Source organism: Gracilinanus agilis, chromosome 4, assembly GCF_016433145.1.
Source record: "Gracilinanus agilis isolate LMUSP501 chromosome 4, AgileGrace, whole genome shotgun sequence".
Classification (NCBI taxonomy): domain Eukaryota; kingdom Metazoa; phylum Chordata; class Mammalia; order Didelphimorphia; family Didelphidae; genus Gracilinanus; species Gracilinanus agilis.
In genome coordinates, this window is record NC_058133.1 from 452,161,489 (window position 1) to 452,182,356 (window position 20,868).

Here is a 20,868-nt window from a genome sequence, read left to right on the forward strand (position 1 = left end):
GAGGAGGATACTGGCAATTAAGGGCACCAGGAAAATTCTCCTCTATAAAATGGAATTTTAAGAGGAGGGCAAAGCTATATAGGGAGATAGGAGGAAGAAGATCAATCCAGGAAAACAGGAGGAGGATGAAAAGGAAGCTGAAATGCCATTGAAGCAAGAGGAAGATCTATAAAATTTTCTGCTAGCTAACATTTCTTGGAAGGTTGGTTTGTCTTCAAGGATAGAACATTGACGATGGAGTCACAAAGCAAGTGTTTCATTCCTATAGAACAGTGGTTCCCAAACTTTTTTGGCCTACTGCCCCCTTTCCAGAAAAAAAATATTACTTAGCTCTCCTGGATATTAACTTTAAAAAAATTTTAATAGCAATTAATAGGAAAGATAAATGCACCTGTGGTCATCACTGCTTCCCTGGATTGCTGCAGCACCCACCAGGGGACGGTGGCGCCCACTTTGGGAATCACTGCTATAGACAAAGCCTACTGGCTGTATGAATGTTCTTAGCCTCAATTTCTTCATCTATAAAATGAATATAATGATTTTTTATATTTTAGACCTCACTGGGATATGTTTAAAAAAGTACACTGTGAATCTTAAATGTTTCTATAAGCTACATTAATTTTCATAAACTATTACTTTAATCCAATCAAACATTTATTCAGCTCTTATGAAGTACAACATACCATCTTAAATGCTGTTGCTATAAAGAAAAATAAAATGAAACAGCTTGCTTACCTGTTCCCTAGGGAATATAGCATACATAGAAAGAAGACAAAATAAAAGTTTGAGTAGGGGAAAGGCACTAATATTTAGGAGAATAGGGAAGTATTCATATAAGAAATAGTTCCAAAGTTGAGTCTGGAAAGAAGATGAAATTTTTCAGTGTTGAGAATGAGGAAAGAGTGCCTGTTAGGCATGAGGACGATCTTGTAGGAAAGTGCAGATATGGGAGAAGAATGTCGAGTTCAGAGAACAGTGATTGTGACTCATCTGTCATAAGTGAGATCCCAGATATTATTTCCAATATTTAATAAAACATATTATTCATTTCGATATCACACTATGTTTTCACAAATTTCACCATATCACATAGGAAGTAGATGCTGCCTAGATCTACATTCTAGGATTTCCTCTGTGCCACTCCTGAAAGGGGCATTTCCTGCACAATGACACAAGAGCTTCTGGAACCAAAACTTGTGTTATCTGGATTATCGGGACACTTTCCTCACAAGGTATATGCACACTTCGACCACTTTCTTAGCCATCACTTCCATCAACGTAAGTGCCATGCCCCCAAACACCATCTCTCTTGTACCAGCTCTATAGAAATATCTCCTTCCAAGAAATTCTAAGTTAGACATCCCTAATTATATACATGTTTAAGGCAAAGCAGGATACTTGAAAACCATTTTTTTCCTCCAAAAATGTTTCCATTAAATAAATTTCTCTAAAGAAAATCCTAAAAATAGGAACAATATAATGTTGACAAGACAGTCTAAGAATCTATTATTGTTTATAGAAATACTAGCACAGTATTTGTTTTGTCAAATGCTTATTTTATTTAAATAATGCTACTTAGCCATTTAGACTGGGTGATAAATAATTGCAAAGAATTATTTTACAAAATTTTATGGGACTGTAATTTCATTTATGTCTAATGCTCCCATTGTTGCAGATCACAAGCTTTCCTATCTTTTGAACTTTTATTTGTATCTTCCCATAGTTTTTCTCCTTCAATATACTGTAGGTCAGCTTCTAGGATTCTTATTATTGTAGGGTACTAAAAAACATGTGGTTTAGTCCTTTACTCTTTCTACATTATATCCATTAAATTTTTCCTAGTATTTTTTCAGATATATTGAAAATTATATCACAGTGGAAGGACTAATTTATCTATAAAGGTTCTATTATATATCAGAAATTGTTAAGTACTTTTTTGATTATAAAATTATTCCAACTTTTCAATTGAAGAAACTGAGGCAGGGGGCAGCTGGGTAGCTCAGTGGATTGAGAGCCAGGCCTAGAGACAGAAGGTCCTAGGTTCAAATCCGGCCTCAGACACGTCCCAGCTGGGTGACCCTGGGCAAGTCACTTGACCCCCATTGCCTACCCTTATAAGTCAATACACAGAAGTTAAGGCTTTAAAAAATTTAAAAAAAAAAGAAACTGAGGCAGACAGAAGTTAAATGATCTGCATTGTTCCAAATTGTTTTCCAGAAGGGTTGGATATGTTCATAACTCCACCTATAGTTTATTAGTGTAATTATTTTCCTTCAAGCTCTAGAACTTTTAATTTCTGATAGGTGTTAAGTAGTATTTCACAACTATTTTAATTTTCATTTCTCTAATATGTAGTGATTTAAAACATTTTTATATGGACATAGCTTTGATATCTTCCAAAACCCACCTGTTCATATCTTTTGACCATTTATCAGTTGGGGAAAGGCTCTTATTTTTATAAATTTGACTCAGTTTCTTATATATTTGAGAGATGAGGTCTTTATCAGAGAACTCACTGTAAGTTTTTATTAATAATTTATTTTCTATGGTACCTTTCAACAAAATGTAGTTTCCCTGACAATCTATTTTAATTAGATCTTTTTGTTTAGATTTATATAAGATCAAGATTGCTACCCCTATTTTTTTTACAGCAGTTTAAGATGATAGATTCTATTTGAGCCTTTTACTTTAACTATGTTTGTATCTTTCTGTGCCAAAGGTGTCTCTTGGAAACAGTATATTGTTAGATGATGATTTCTAATCTATTCTACTCTCTGCTTCTATTTTATGGGTGAGGTCATGCCATTCACATCCACAGTTATGATGTATATTTCCATCCTTTCCATTATCTTGTTTTCTTCACCTCTGTCTCTCTCTCTTCTCTCTCTCTTCTCTCTCTCTCTCTCTGCTCTCTCTCTCTCTCTCTCTCTCTCTCTCTCTCTCTCTCTCTCTCTCAACATTTTTCTTTGAGGATTTTTTCGGTAACAATTTTCATATTGCTGTCTTCTCCATTTATATCTTGATTTTCCAGCCTCCATATTAGCTTTTTATGGTCAAATTCTTAGTTTTGATGTTTGCTCATTTTACAACCAATTTCTTGGCTTTGAACTAAAATGTATCACCTTAAAATCAACCTGGTTATGAAACTCTTTGAATTTAAATAGGTCTTTGGACACAACACCTGCATTCTATTCTAGACCTTATACTTGGAACTTTTCCAAACTGGTTGGATTTTACAGAACTTTTACTCTGGAGATAAAGACTTTAAAAATCCAGTCACCCTCATAATTAAATGAGACATAGCACTGGATAATCAATTCTGAAATTGCTACCTCTTTCTCAAATGTGATTTTTTCCATATTAAATTCTTATAAAGTCCCACTCTAATGTATCATTGTGGCAAGGGGGTGACCTTGGGTTGTTAAAAACTATGTCAAATAACATATTCTCAGAAACATGGATTATCAAGTGTTATAATTATTGGGAGTCTCTTGATATGTTTGAGATTGTAATTTGATGTACAGAGAGAATAAGATGACCCTTCTCCCTTATAACAGTTGCCCAGGCAGAATCCTTCAGGTCTAAGAGGTTTATCCCTTCAGGACCCACCTGGGGTTAATTGATATATTGATCTGAGCTCTTTAGCTAGGATAACGCCTTGTATTCTGACTGAGATTTCTCCCTTCCCAAAACAAGTTTGGCACTGCTTTAGGAAAGTACTTTATATTAACAAGAAGGACTGTGATATAGGAGACCCTACTCTACTGGTTGCTAATGAAATCTCAACTGCTGGCAAATGAAGAATCAATGTAGCTTCCCTCTGGTTCAGCCTGGCCAGGACTAAACCAGAGTAGGTAAACTGTTGGGATATTTGACTTCTTCTTCAATAGATCTTCAGCCTTTCAGTTGAGTTATTTCCACCCTTTTCCACCCTCTTCTTCGTCTCCTGCCCACTTCCCGGATCCCTCCCAGGCCCTGGGAAACCTAGATATCTAGATGATGTAATTCCTAATAGCTAGGGGCAGTAGACACCAAGGGGGTGGTCAGGTACAGGTTGGCACGGTATCTTAAGTACAGGAAGAGATTTGCAGAGAGAGATGTTTACACCTCTCACTCCAAGACCAGGATCCACCAATCTCCAACCTCAGCACAGGTCAAAGACCCAGAACCCTTTTAGGATTCTTAACTGCCCTCCTCCTGCCTCTCTCGTGACTCCCTGGGAACATTCCATCCAACTGACTTATTTGTCAATCAAAAGTGATCTTCAAGCTCCCAGAGGTTCAATATAACACAAGGACCAGCTTACCCAAGTTCAGATTGGCTGAAAAGTGAATATTTTTTTAACTACAGTAATATTTAACATGTTATAGAGAACTTATGATCTATGCTTGGGCAGTGTGTGCCCAATTAATGAAACCAAAGATACTTGCAGTATCAAAGCATTTTTCAATAGATCAGACTCACCAGCTCCTTCCATAGACACTATAGACATAACTACTGTATATTTAAGAGGGAATAAAATCTTGAGAAAGTGGCAGATTAAATATCATTTTGTGGAGACCATTTAACAAACAGAATTTTTAGGAAAGATAAAATTCTTAGAGAACTCCTTTCCTCAGAATTTGTATTCAACTCTTATCTTGTGGAGAAAATATCTAGAAGAGAATTATTCACCGTTATTGACTGGCCATACTAAGAGAGCAGACTGGTGGGACTACACTTTCAGAATTGAGAAGTCAGTAGTTTTATTTCATAGTTAGAGGTCACCCTTTCTCATTGCGATGCATTGTTGAAATATTTAAATATGTCTTTGCACTGTTTGTTAAACTACTAAGATATCTTATAGCCAGAAATATTTAGGATTGTTTCAGCCTAGGAGACTTTTTTTTTGATATTGAGGAAAAAAGTGAAAAAAAAACCAGCTTATAGAGAAGTGATATCTCTAGTTTATTTAATAAACTGATGGGTCAGAACTAAATGATTAATTAACAAGGGTGTATTTCTATAAATTTAAGAGGAAATATTAGATCATACCCTTTGATTTCCCTTGGGAAACTTAGAATGAGAATTAATAATGTAAAGAATCAAGCAGCAGACATTTGCTGTGGTTGTCAAATATTGTAGTATACCATACCGAGTCCCCAACATGATATACATAGGTTACATATGGGGTAGTCTTTCTCTAAAATCTGCTGCAAAAGTATACCTATCATTTTCATTATTATCTATATTAACCACTTCTTCTTGCCTATGATTTGGCCCATTTCATGTAAAATACTTGCTCATTAAAACATTTGAAAGAATTCTATCTAATTCAATTCAAAAACGTTTATTAATTGCATACTACATGCCATGCATTATGCTGGGTGCTCAGGAGATTAAAAACAAACAAACAAAAAGCAATAACAACAACAAAGTCAATTAACTAAATAATTCCTATATGCAAAGATCCCATGTTTCATGAGGGTAAAAAAAGGTACATAGCTAAGTAACTGATACTCCCATATCTCTAAAGGTGTGTATGGAGGCATATGTATCTATATATACATACATATATTTATATATAAACATGCTAGTTTTGGGGGGTGAGGGCACATATAATTGGCAAGAAATTATCTGCCAGCTTGGATGTGGATAATGAAAATATGGGGAATTAATCATTGTTAAATGCTGGAATGTTTCAGCAATATAGCTAATACAAGTAAAGAACAAGTAATTGCTATTCCCGTCAAAATTACTAATTGAAAATGAACTAATTTGGGCAAAAAATATACTTTAGCAGTCAGATAAATTGGACAAGTGAGTAACCTGCTAAGAGAGGCCACATGAAAATGTTTATGTAGAAAGCACTTAAAGCAAGACAAGCTAATGAAAATTCTGCAGTAATGTCTTCATTGTACAATCATTCTGGGGTTTAAACGAGATCATGTAAATGGTCTTTTCCAGACCAGATACTTAGACATGGTAAGTAATTATAAGCTTGAAGGACTAACAAGTGAGGGAACAGCAGAATTACTTACTAATTTGTGATTATGAGGGAAAGTATTGTAATAACAACACTGGCTTTTTCTCTGCGAAGCTTGTGGGTATTTTAACTTTTACTAGGCATTTCTATTGGCCTCTGTACGTTAGAATATGCTCTATAATGAGGTTTCTCATTCTTAAAATCCATATAGGTAACTTATAATAGTATATCCTTGTACCCAGTGAATGCACTGAAAGTATAAGTAGTTTAAAAAATTGGAATTTTCATAAGGCTGATAATGCATCAATGAAAGAGCTAGAACTAGACCCTCCAAGGTCCTTTGTTTGAGTGCATTTTTTTCATTGGTATTATGTTCCATGTTTCATCAAAGTGGTAGAGTTCAGTTGAGATTCAGGCCTCAACTTCATATATATCGTTTTTATTATTTTGTTTTCTACACAGTGTACTTGGAATTTAAAAAACCTTTTCATAGGTGTTGCTTCAACTAGGATGTTACTTTCAAATACTGATTAACCTAGAGAAGAGAACAGTTTACAATTATCTTATATCTTAACTAAATACCAAGAACCTTCTTGTGATTCCAAATATGTAAACCTAAATAGGGGATTTGATTATGATAAATAATCTTGCAGAAATTTAATTCGATTCAGCGATTCAACAGATGTGTTCATTGACTCTTTTATGCAGAGAACTGTGTTGAGACAGAATGGGGGTAGGGTGGGGAATGTGTACAAATTTAAAATGATATCTTCCCTGATTGCAAAAAGTTTGCATTATAAAAGGGGCATTACAGATGCACAGGAATATAGGAAGGATATTATAGGGACAAAGAACAGATCTGGACAAAGATCTCTGAGGGAGGAGAGGTCAAATTTGGATGAAGAAATCAGAGAAGTCTTTATGGAAGTAATACATGAACTCAATATTAAAAGAAGATAAGATTCTCAGCCTATAGCAATGAGAAGGCACAGTGTACATTCTAGGCACATTAAATGGGTCCTCCAAATGTGGAGAGGGAGAAGGCAGCACAAGATCAGAAAAAATCCAAAAACCTTTTTCTTTGTAGTAAAGAGTACATGAAGGGATGTTATGTAAAATAAGGGAAGGAAGACTGGAGATCAATAGTGGAAGGTCTTAAATATGGATGTAAGATCTTTCAGCTTCTCAGAATACTTCTTTTACTCAGAGGTCAATCATCCTGTCCACCCTGAACTCCCCATCACCCATCCAGAGGGACTACTCAGTACATTTCCTCTTTACTTCTTGGTGCACTTTCTCTCTCTCTTTCTTTCTCTCTCTCTCTCTCTCTCTTTCTCTCTCTCTCTCTGTCTCTTCTCTCTCTCTCTCTTCTCTCTCTTATCTCTCTTTCTCTCTCTCTCTCTTTTTGTGAAGTAGAAATAATTTTTAGAGGCACTTATTCAGATTACTAGGAACTAACTCAGTATTTAATAACGGGATTTTTATCAGTTACCTTCAAAAACAAGGTAAACCTTTCTTTAGATAGAGAAAATATACTGTTTCTGACCACATATTTTGGGACTTTCAGATAAAAAAATTCACATACTCAAGTTACTGCTAAATTGTGTGTGTATTTATGTGTATTCCTCTGCATGTATATATTATACATGTTCATGTGAGTTAAAGTCAATCCATTTTAAAAATTGAAATTGAAACCTATTCATTTGTGAATATTATCACTGAATGAGTCACAATGAGGAACAAGTGCTATATCAAAGAGTAGAGCAAATAATTCATTCCAGACCTATCATTCTTTGACAGTTGAATAGACCAGAGAGTGACAGGAGTTTGGTATCAAAAATACATCACTGACTAGTAGGGCAAAATGGACAGCAGTTACTTTTGTATTATTATTGAACTGGTCCAGGTGCAATTTATTTCAAATATTAGTTACAAGTGATGCTACAGAAAAAAAATGAGCACAGAGATAAAAAAGAAACAATTTTTTTAGTGCCAAAAGCTCTTTAGAATGAAATAACAAGCTCTCTAGAAGAGAATTTAAGAATTAAGAAGGTCTATCAGGCTACCAGGTTTCTATTACATTATTTCAATGCAGAAATAATATGGCATATTGGAAAGAACATTTTACTGGTGGAGAGAGGGCTTGGGTTCAAATTTACCATTTTTGTATGTTTAGGCAAAGGGCCTTGGATGAGAGAAAGCTATATTGGAAAGCACCCTAGCCCTGGAATCTAAATGGTTTGGGTTCAAATTCTGCCTCTGATGTTTATTATTTGTGTGATGTCAAGAAAGTTGCCTAAATTACTTGATCCTCCATTTCCACATTTATAAAATTAAAGAATTTGTCGCAGGTATTTTTACAACTCTAGATCTTCTAGCCTACAGTCTAACTTCCTTTATGACTATTCATCTTATTATGTTATGATTTTCAGGATATCCACCTGACACACAATTATACTTATTTTGGAATATCTCAAAAGTGGAATACTTTCTTCACCGTGGGTCCTCTCCATATTAATGCATGTTATAAATGTATAAAATTGACTTGGAAAAAGGTAATCTAGTTTTCAAAACCTACCTCTGACACGTGTGTATAACCATGGGCAAGTCTTAGTTTTTAAATCCAGAAATGAGGTTGTTAATATCTATAACACCTATCTCACAGAACTGTCATTCCCTCAGATTAGATTATACATACAACATTCTTTACCAAATTATATGTTAATTATTATTCCTTTTTCTAACTTCACCATAGATTTGAATTCCATTCTTCATTCCTTCTCCTTACAAACTCCATAGTTGAAAATTTTGCCTTATTACTTCCTAACTTTCCTTTCCGCCCTCTTCTGCTTTTTAACATTATTTTATGTGTTATCTACCCCTATATAGTCCTGAAGGGCAGTATATGTCTTTTTGCATTACAAATATCCCTAGAGCTTAGCACAAAACCTGGCATATAGTAAGCACTTGCTGAATTGACTCAGATTAGCTATGGTTAGTAATGGAGTCCAGCTAGAGGATGAAGATGGCTGTCCTAACAAGGGGGAGGGGTAGGAATGTGTAGAATTCTTCCTCCTTCCCTTTTACCCCCCAACCTCCCACTGGGGGAGCAGTTGGACTAGAAGGCAATAACTGTTTAACTGAATCCCTTTTTGTTGAAGCAATGGAGGCTGTACAAGTTTGGTTAATTCAGGGTCTAGTTGGTAAATTGACAGGGAATAATCCCACTGAGATTAACAACTCTCACTGTTTAAATTATTCCCTAAACCCTAGGATAGAATAGGTTCCAGGTTGCTTTCAAATACAGATGACTTGCTCTCAGGACAGAAACTGCACCAGTGCTTAAATGAATGGATCATTTCTTCGGTAAAGTATATGGAAGGTAAGTATACACTAGTATAACTTCACACAGGCCCAGTAGCTTAACAAGAAAAGGGGTTTATTATTTTCAGGAGAACAGGGTGAGCGTAAGTGGTTTTAGGAGTGAAAGGTAGGTAAGCTCTCTAAAATCTCCAATGAACTTGTTGGCTACACATTCCCTGAAGAGGAATGTGTTTTGAACAACTTAACTTCTATCCCACTCACTAAATAATCTTTCTCCTAATCTAATGTAACTAGGTTTAAGATGGAAAGGCAATCTTCAAGATCTGTACAGTGATTAGTTAAAATGCTACAACTGAGATATTCTCCCAGTAGTAAACCGGTAAAGTAACACTCAGCCCTTGAGGTCAGAGATGAGTTTACCAAAGAGTTATCTAACTCTTCCTCCAACCCTTGAACCCACAAGGAGTGTGATCAAAGTGTCCTTGCAAGTAGGGTGACCTGGTGTTTTATACTTAGGTTTCTAACTGCCCCAACTGCCCCCTCTCCTGGAGTTCTGGGGGGCACTATGGGATTCTGTGAGGCAGTTTTAACCCTACTTAAGATGATGGATGCTACAAATTTAAGAGATACTTTGTTATATTATTAACATGGTGATTAGAGAGCTGGTCCTCTTAAATTTGAGTTCAAGTCCAACCTATGACATATATTGGCTGTATGATCTTGAGCAAGTAACTTAGCTTTTCAGTGACTGTGGACAATTCTGAGATTAAAAATTAAAAAAAAAATTCAAAAGTACCAACTCTGCTGGTAGGAGTTTTTTAGCATATGCTCCCTACATGAAGCAATTACAGGTCATACACAATTACATACCTCCCCACATCGCTACTAAGGCATGTGGATTTTAAAATTAATATACAATAACTAAAAAAACTAAAAATACATATATTTTATAAAGCTTTATTAATATTAAACTACCATAAAAAACTGGAGTGAAAAGATGTTAAACTAACTTCAGGCATGCTCTTGAAGAGAAGAGAGTGAGGGAAGAGCTACAGAATTTATAAAATAATAACATGACCACACAAATGTGGAGGCACAGGAGAGATTAAAGGGAATTTGGGGAAATACTAAGAGATTTGTGGGGGATGAAGCCCAACATTCAAAATATCCATTTATACAGGCATGAGAAGGTATAAGTATTATATAAACATATATATATATGTGTACATTCATGATATATATATGTGTGATACATATATGCATATATATTTTATGTGTGCATCTATACGTGTCTGTATATATGTGTGTATACTCATATTCCTTTATGTCTTAGCAGATGGTTTTTATGAGTTTCTGTGTCAATAGAGAATAATAACATGATGAGACCCACATTCTGGTGATGAACATCCCTGGTCTGGTCTCTGGGATCCAAACATGAAGCTCAGATACTCGCATGAAGAATGTTGTTCACAAATGGGCAACAGGAAAGAACATTAGCTGTAATGTTCAGAAGTAAAAGCAGTCCCCAAACAAGGATGGATTGTTTTGATGTTCTATTTTCTTTAGCCATTGCCCCTTGTTTGATTTAGAGCAGAGTCTTTCTTTATCCACTGCCTTTCTCAGGATCCTCCACTAAAATGCTGTTATAATGCTTCATGGTAAGGCAGAAGGGACTCTGGGTTGGCAAAGCCTCTGTGGGAAGAGGGGCAGCTTCACAAGTTCTCATCAGACTGGAAAGTCTTCAAATATACAGCAATTGTCTAAGTACAAGGCTAGCTAAATTCCCAGAACCTCTTCACCAGGTCAGCCCTTTGAGGATGAATTTTTTTTTTTAATATACCATGAAACCATTAGAAAAGTATTTACCAAGCCATAGAGGGACTGTGGTCTGTTCTAGGGGAAAGAACACACTAATAGACAAAATCATGAATTGTGGTGATACAGACATTTCTGTTTTGCCAGGCACAAGGAAATCACAGTGCCACTCAGAGTAGAGGAAAAGGAGATTTATTATCCAGACAGGATCATTCCTCAGGTCTGGGCCCCGAGGCAAGAGGCCCTGGCTATTTTATACATAATGGTGCATAATACATACACAATCAGAGGTTTCTTAAACAAGATGGCAGTCAAATGTTTACACCTGTATCTAGGGTGAAATAGGTGGGTATTATGGATGGTAAGATTTGTAGAATTGTTGTATCAAAGATTGGTATATCCACTCAGAGGGTAGGCCAGAGAGGCAATTTGTAGGCCCAAAACTAGGCCTATGGTTCTGAGAGGGCCAACTATCTGACTAGTTGACAACTTGGTAAAAAATAGTAATTGAAGTTTATTAATATCAAGTAAAAGAGGAAGGGAGGAAGACCAGAAATAAGGAGTTCCTAAGCTTAAAATCTGGATACTCTACTCAAACTCCTATGGGCTCTGTGAGGAAACATCTCCACAGGTCTTCAGGCTGCCTGACTCTGGTCTCACTGTCTATAATCCCCACACTATCTAATCTATCCTGATTTAACTGGCCCTCCAAATTAATGGTTGATAAGATAAAAGTTCCTCAGGATCTGATAGCTTGAACCCTTTGGAGAGTTCACCCTCTTCGGCTAAGCCAAGATGGCGGGGCCTTTCCCACAGCCAGGCTTCCCTGGGTACTGGTGGCTCTCTCTCAGAGGTCACGAAACACTCAGGAAACAGGATGTTTCAGGAACACAGGCAGATGGAAATTGGAGAAAGGGAATGACAAAATCTTCCATCAGGCTATCAGAATCTCAGGATCTCTGGAAAGCAGGGACCTTCAACTCTCAGGGAACAGGTTTGTCCACGTCCAAGGCTTAGGCAGCTCCCCCAACAGGAAGTTACTGCTTTGATCCATCTCAACCGTATCAGTGTGTCCAGTTTTAAGACGTCCCCAGATTCTAGAATAGCTCCTCCAGTTCCGTGCCTGTGGCCAGTCTTTCTTTGCAAAGTTTTACATTGAGTGTCTTATGCAAAATCTTTCCTTCTTTTTTTCTCTCTCTCAAGGGGGACCTGCAGTGGGGGGCCCTTAATGGAAAAATTGATTTTTCCATGACAGTGGAAATATGAAAATATAGTTCCCAGGACGCAATGGTTACGTTTTTCATTGTTTTCTATCCTTTAGTTCTTTAATCATTATTTTATGTGAATAAAAGCTGAAATATATGACATTTACTATTCTTAGACTTTTAGTAACTACAATTTTAAAACCTTAAACAATACTTTCAATATGCTTTTGCCATCTTTCACTTAAAACTTTAGTTTGTGTGCCATTACTATAATATTATGACTGAATATATGAAAGAAAATATTAAGTCCTCTCTAGTTAATTGGGTCATGCAAAACAAAGAGCAATAAGATTGTGAGTCATTAAAAATCCAGACATTTATGGTCTTGGCAAGTCACTTAACCATTGTTTTCATCAGTTTTCTCTTTTAAAAAATTAAACCCTTACTTTCCATTTTAGAATCAATCTATGTATTGGTTCTAAGGCATAAGAGTGGTAAGGGCTAGTCAATTTGGGTGACTTGCCAGGAGTCACACAGTTAGGAAGTGTTTGAGGTCAGATCTGAACCCAGAACCTCCTATCTCTGGGCCTGGCTGTCTAACCACTGGACTACCTATCTGCCCCCAGTTTCCTCATTTTTAAAATGGGAATAATAACAGCACCTATCTGATAGGGTTGTTGTGAGGATCAGATGATGAGATATTAGTGAAGATCTTTACAAACCTTAAAACATTATTTCTAATTCTATTTATAATGATGATTATTTTTACCATTATTAACATCATCACTAAGTGCCAACAATTGTGCAGCGTTAGGGATAAAAATACAAAAATAAACAATGTTCCTATCCCAAAGAGTTTGCTTCCTAATAAAGAAGATAATATACTTAAGGGAGAGGTACCCAGGATGGGGAAATTTGATCTTTCTCTTCCCCCCAATAAAACGAAAAATTCTCCCTTTTATTTTATTTTTTGCTTTTGTTTATACTCAACAGTTTCAATTCATTCTGACTTTAGCCTTCCTTACTTATTCTTTATAGGACTACACTATGCTTTTGTATTTATTTTCTGTTACTTGCCCTTGCTTCCATCTTCTGTACACCAAAATTGGTTGATGTGTTTTCCGTGCATTCACTTTGATCTCTTCAGATTAACTCCTGTTTCCCATCATCAGAATTGTTTCCTTTCATGTCTCTAGAATTTAATGACTTTTTTCTCATCTCTTGTCAACTAGATTTTCCTGTGGAATTTTAGTTTGAGGATTCATATCTTTCCTTCCTTTGAAATCTGCTGTCCTAAAATTTAGGGTGTATGTAAACATTTGGCCTGGTTTACTTCTTTTATCACATAGGAAAGTCACTTCCACCTAGGATTCACATAATTTTTTTTATTTCAAACACAAGTCTTTTTTATTGACGAGCCACAGCTTTTTAAAAAATGAAACCTTTTCTTTTGTTTCTCAAAAACATAAAGAATGAAATTATCAGGTCAAGATATAGCTACCAGTTCTCTTTTGGCAGAGAAAGTGCTCTAGCAGATGTCTTTTCAAAATTAACTTTTAAAAAACAATCTATTTTCTCTCTCTAACACCTTTCCCCCATTAAAACAAAATTCTTGTAATAAATATGCATAGTCAGGCACAGATTCTTTCATTGGCTATGTCCAAAAATATATGTTTCATTTTGCCCCTGAACCTGTAGCATATTGTCAGTTTAGTAGCATTTGATCATCATTAATTTGTAAATGTAGTTAGTTGTTAAATCAATCAGAACTTTTAGGCATTTCCAAGTTAGTTTTTACATGATTCTTATAATTACTTGAATTGTTTCCTGATTCTGCCTACTTCATTCCGTAACAATTCATATAAATCTTCCCAAGTTTCTCTGAAACCAAACTTTTATCATTTCTAATAGTACATTATTATTCTATTCTATATATATTAATCTATTTAACCATTTCCCAATTAACAAGTATGCCCTTAGTTTCCAGTTTTTTGCCACAACAGAAAAAGTTCCTATTAACCTTTACGTGCATATGTCTTCTTTTCTTATTTCATCAATTTGCTTTGGGTATATGCCCAATAACTGTATTGATGAATCAAAGGACATGTATAATTATTAATTATTTAGAAATATTTCCAAATTTATTTCCAGTATAACTGGACTAACAATCCATACTACATAATGTAGGAAAATATAAGTAATGGGGTCACCAGGGATATTAAAATCAACTATGGGGTTTGTGGGAACACTCTCTGGGATGTAAGAGAGACTAAAACTGGACACCGAAGTCTTGTACAGCTACACCACTCCCAACTGAAAAAATAACAGCCAACTGTCACTCTGGCCAGAGGCCTTGAATTAACTGACAAGGTAACAAGGTGAAATTGGGTTTTAATTAGAAACAACTAAAAGGAGGGATAGGAATGACTACTCTAAAATCTTAACATCTAATAGCAAAACCCAAAGGGACAGGGAAGGACTTATTCAACTACACTAATCTAAGCTATTTAACTAACAGGGCCCAAAGAGCTATAAATGGAGTCTCTGGGTTTCTGCCTCAAACCTGGAACCTGCCAGGCTTGAGTGCAGCTGGGGCTTTTGTGGCTTTGGGATTTCTCACTGCAATCCACTGATGATGTCTGGATGCCAGGAGCTACAGTTGTCTCAGGAACCAAGTAGTAAGGGGTTTGCTTGAAGCACTGTCCTCTTCTCTTGTTCTTTCCTTAAATGCCACACCACACAGGATCCCAGGGGAAAACAGGAGGCAAGGTGTCCTTTGCTCTGAGGTCTCCCAGGCTGGCAACAGTTATTGCCTACCACTCATGGAGTCCACACACAGAACACAGATAGACTTCCTCCTCCTTCATTCCAACCTGGAATTCCCAGCTCCAGCTCCTTCCTGCTAGGTACTTCCTAATCAATATATAATCAATACCTAATAACCAGCTAATCTAATCTTACTCATAACAATAATGTAACTGTTTCCCCACACTCCCTCCAATATTTATCATTATTTGTTAAATTTATAAATCTAAAATATATGAGCTGTAGTCCCTGACCTGTTTTAATTTGAATTTTATTAACTTTGAAATTTAGAAAATATGGTGGAGTTTGTCAGAATTCTTCCTTAGAAAACTGTCTGTCCATTCCTTAGTTATTTTTAATTAAAAATTTTTATATACTTAGTAGCCACCATCACCACCAGAAATTTAAAATAACAAATGCATAAAATTTGTGTCCAACACCACAAATTCCAAATTGTTCATAATTTATTTGAAAAATGTAAATTACATATATGTGCTAATAGAAATATCCTCTACTTTTGAATTCCCTTTGAATTTGTTTTATTTTGATACTTTTTCTCTTTATTTTGTGGCTATTATTTTTCTAATGCAATCATAGTATCTTATTCTTATTCTCATTTCTTTTCTTTTCATATCTTCACATATATTTCTTTCCTTCAATATTTGTCACTTCTAATAACATAATGCAATCCATTATATTCAAACATCACAATTTATACAGTCATTTCTCACAATCATTGCATTTGTTATCTCCAGTTATTTTGTCATTATAAATAAAGCTTCCATGAATATTTTCATACAAACATGGATTTTTACCCTCTCAATAATGCCTTTAAGGACAAAAATCTTTGTAATGGGATCTGTAGGCCTATGAAGAAGAACAGCTTTACAGTTAATTTTCATCTTGTTTTCTAAGAAACAATTCACAACTATTCTATCAATATAATATTAGGCCTGTCTCTCCATGTTCCTATCAGCATTTAATTTGATCACTTTAACCTGTTTTGTTCTCAGTTAACATATATTATCAGAGCCAAAATTATCTAAATTGGTCCTTTGGCATCAGACATCTGTTTCCTCAATCAAGTCTTACCAGCTTGGTTATACCCGGAACTTTTATTTCAATGTCACAACCCTTCAGGAATGCAGGATTTCTTCCATAGTATGATGTGTTAAAATAAGACTTGAATATTTATGCTCTCAACCCATTCTTGGCCCAGTAGAAACTATGCTTGGATCATGTATATGCTCAGGCTAAGATCTACTCCTAGCCACAGTTAGTTATGTGGAGACTCTCCATATAGCTATCATATTTAATTGATCTAACGTTCTATTCATCTTCTTAACTTCTTTATAATTTATTTTTTGTTTAGATTTATCTAGTTCTGAGAGGAGAAGTTTAAAGTTCCCCACTATTACTATTTTCTCATTTATTTCTATCCATATCGCATTCAGTTTTTCCTTTAAAAATCTGGAATCTATGACTCTTGGTGATATAGGTCTAATACTGGTAATGTCCATATATTTTGACTATTTATCAATTGGGAAATGTATCAATTTCTTAGAAATATGAATAAGTTTCTTATACATCTTGTAAATGAAACTTTTATTAGAGAAATCATAATCAAGAATATCCCTCATTGCCATTAATCACATCATGCTTTTCTGCTATCCTTGTGATATTTCTTAATTTCCTCATCTATTTTCCCTTTTTGGTGGTCTACAACATACTACAATTTCTTTTTGCTTACTTCTCTTTTTCTCTTTATTGATATTTACTCATGTGTTATATACATGATGGTTTTTTTTCTTTTGCTACCTGAAATTTCTTACATGGATATATCTTAGTACACATTTACTTTGCAATGTCATCTCTGCCATATCTCCAAGCTATCCTATTTTCTTTGAATAATGGATACCCATCTTGAGCCATATTTCCATAATTTGTCTCATTTCACCAAGTCTTAGTAATACTGAGACCATATAATTTAATAATAAGATCTCAGTAATAATGAGCTCAAATTTGCTTCTTCGCCTTAGAAACTCTAGTTTTTATCTTGTCAGAACACTACTTAAAATGTGATGTCCTCTATTTTACATAATACACCCAGGTATCCTCTGATTAAGGCAAAATATAGTGATTTTATCACCTCCTTAATTCTGGGCACTACTTTTCTTAGTTCATCCTAACATTATTTACTTTTTGGGTTGTCATATAAGACTGGGGTATCATATTAAACTTGCAATCTTATAAAACTGATTGTTTTCAAATGAATTGCTCTCTAAAAACAATCCATTTTTTGGTCATTAATTTTTTAAACCCAAGTGTAAGAATTTAAAGTTATTCTTATTAGATTTTTATCTTATTGCTCAAATTCCTAATTCCCTAAAATCCCAAAGTCTGTGAAGCAGAGGTCCAAGGTGCTAAAGCAAATTATGGGGCATGGTACAATATTTTACATTTTTAAGAAACAAAATGACATACACAACATCTTTCAGATACCATATAAACTACTAGTTTGAAATAGTTCACATTTTCTCTTTTTAAAATTCTAAAATTTTATTTACAATATTTTCTCATGGTTCCATGATTTATGATGCTCCCCCCACCGCTGTTTCCTCCCCCTCCCATGCTGACAAGCATTTCCACTGGGTTATACCTGTATCATTGTTCAAAACCTATTTTTATGTTATTCATATTTGCAGTAGAGCAATCCTCTAACATCAAAACCCTAATCACATCCCTATTGCACCACGTGATCAAGCATATATTTTTCTAATGCATTTTTGGTTCCGCAGTTAGTTCACAGTGTCTACATTAGGTTATGATACATTCCTATCAGTGACATTATCAAATATTTAATATGTATATATATGTAAAATATATATTTAGTTATTTTGTTTTTGTTTTCAGCTACACCAGTAACTTCTCAGACTTTCTCATTTGTCACATCATGTCTTTGTGAAGCAGAGTTTCAGTGGTTACTTTGATAAAAAGTAAATATCAGACAAATCAATCTGGCACAGGAAATGAAGGTGGCCATGTTCAATCTGATTGCAAGGTCTGTGAAGTTATATAATTTCTAACAGGAACACACACATTTTATGAGTAAGTGATTGTAGTTGTTTAAGAATGAAATACAATATTATTATTTTATAATAATTTCATCTAAGATTATGTATGTATTTTCATATTATTATTAGGGCATAAATATTTATTATATTATTTGGAACTATTTAATAAACATAATTATTAGACATTTATTTTTCTCTGAGGGAACCATGAAAATTCCCTAAAGAATTTTAGAATTCCCTAAAATGAGGAGACAGACAAATAGATATAGATATCCCCTGACGCCTTCCTCAACTAAGACAATATTAAGGCTAGAGAATGAAGTTCTGCTGAAAAGGATGGACTTCATCATTCTGTTAAGATTTATGGAAGAAAGAATGATTAGTCTTAAAAAGATAAGTCATCTTCTTATCACCATGGCAATTAAAAATCATAAAATGAAAGATATTAGTAAATATATGGAGTTTTGACCTGGGTGCCTCTTTTAAAATGTGAATGGGTTGATTTTGCCTTTTGTGTTTCATTGAATTAAGATAAATGAAGTGAACTGTTGATGCTACAATGGCTACTCTCACCATAAGGAGGCTAACTCATGTTATACTTGTTGGGAAAGACAGAAAAGCCTGTTGAGAAAGATGATGGCCAAACTTTCTCCATTTCTCTCTCTCCTCTGTTTCTCCATCTCTGTCTGTCTGCTTGTCTGTCTCCTCTTCCTTTAAAGGAAAGTGTATTTCTTTTCAAAAATTTATCTCTATTCTTTAAAATTTAATTTACAAAATTTCTTTAATTTGTTTGAATGCTGACAAGATAAAATGTGATTGATCATTGTTCCTTCTCTTTTGTGTATTTCATTATTTGTGAATAGAAATTAGCAAATGAGACATGGACATTACACTGCAATATACAGAGGGAAGTGAAAGGTACAGAGGACAGACACTCCCAGAATCCTAGGATTTCTTATACTGAATCCTATAGATTTTGTCATATTTTAAATTTTTTTCTAAATCATAGGAGCAACCAAAATACATCTGGTTCATTTCCCCTAGTGAGATGCAATCAAAAAATAGTGGTGGCTGTTTGGTGGGGCATAGGGTATTAGATTCTGACTTCTCCATTCTTCCCTTTTCACAAATGAATAGAATAGTTGCTGTAGGAATGAATCCAAGGACAGTGACTAGAGGATGAAGCATGCCTGATGGAAGGAGAAGAGATATGATGGGGCAATACTAATGATACCCATATCCCAAGGGCAGGAAGCAAAACAGATTGTACACTTTCTTTACTATAATAGTCTAACCTTTGTCCTCCCACCTTCAACTAAACAAAACACCAAATTCTCAAAGATATTCTATCTACTTCAAATAACCTTTATATGTAATTGAATTCAAGAGACTATATATTTATTATTTATTTAAATCTAACATACATCCCATTAAACATATTATTTTGTTGTATTTTATTTTTCCATTAAGCATTTTAAATTAAAAAAGAATACAATCAATTCTTAATTTTCTGTATATGAGTATTTCAAGTTAAAAATTTAATCCCAGGTCATTTTCCTTATGCTACCCAGCATGCTTATGGGTAATTTCCTTTTGCTTTCTGTGGGTGTGTGCTTAGAAAATTCAAATAAACCTTAATATCATAGCCTAAGGAAAGTACAATTAAGAACATATGGTAAAACTACAGCTATAAAAATGATATAATATATTTTCCTGCTCCCATGGGCTTGGATGCTAGCAGTCCTGGGGCATCCTGAATTAACCCCTCTACTCTCACAAAACTAACTTTTTTTAATTACCCAGAACTCTTAGAGTTTAAGTTAGCTCTGAGCTCAGGCAAACTGACCTAAAACTTAGCTGATGGCCCTTTGGTCAAGGAATATATAGAGACAACTTTATTGATTGAGCAGGAGGATTCTAAGACTTCACAAATTTTCTCAGTCTGCCTTTACCTCTTTGTCAACTATTTTTTCCTCGTAGTCATTAAATGTGCTTTTAGTAATGTAATTTTAAGAAATCTAAATCTATAGTCTCTAAAAGGTACACTGAATTGGCTGTGAAAATCCCCATCCAAAACTAAATAATCTACCAAAACTAGAGAAGTTAAATGATACTTTTTGTATTAGAAGAAAAAGCAATAATTATTCAACAAGAAATAAGTATTTATTAAGAACTTACTATATGTAGGTAATATTCTATGTCTGGAGACTGGAGGAAAGGAGAGAGGTGAAGGGAATAAACTTTTGCACACACTGTCATGCCTGGAATGCCCTATTTCCTTATCTCCTACAATCTCAGGATTTCTTCAAAGCTGAGTTCAAATCACATTTTTGTAGGGTATTTTTTTTTGCTGCTCCATATACTAGAAGTTTCATCCCTTGATATATTTTTTGCATATCATTCTAAAAAGCTTACTACCACACCTCTATGTATACTTCTTCTAACTACTATGAAAATAACAATTTTAAGAGTTACAAAAATTATATTTCCATGTAGGAATATAAACAATTTGACCTTATTGAGTCCCTTAATTTTTTTTTTCTCTTTCTTATTTACGTATTTAAGCTTCTCTTGAATTTTGTATTTAGATATTTAGGTCTGGTATTTTCTTCAAGAATGCTTAGAAATCTTCTATTTTGTTAAATGACCATGTTTTCCCCTGAATATAGTCAGTTTTGAT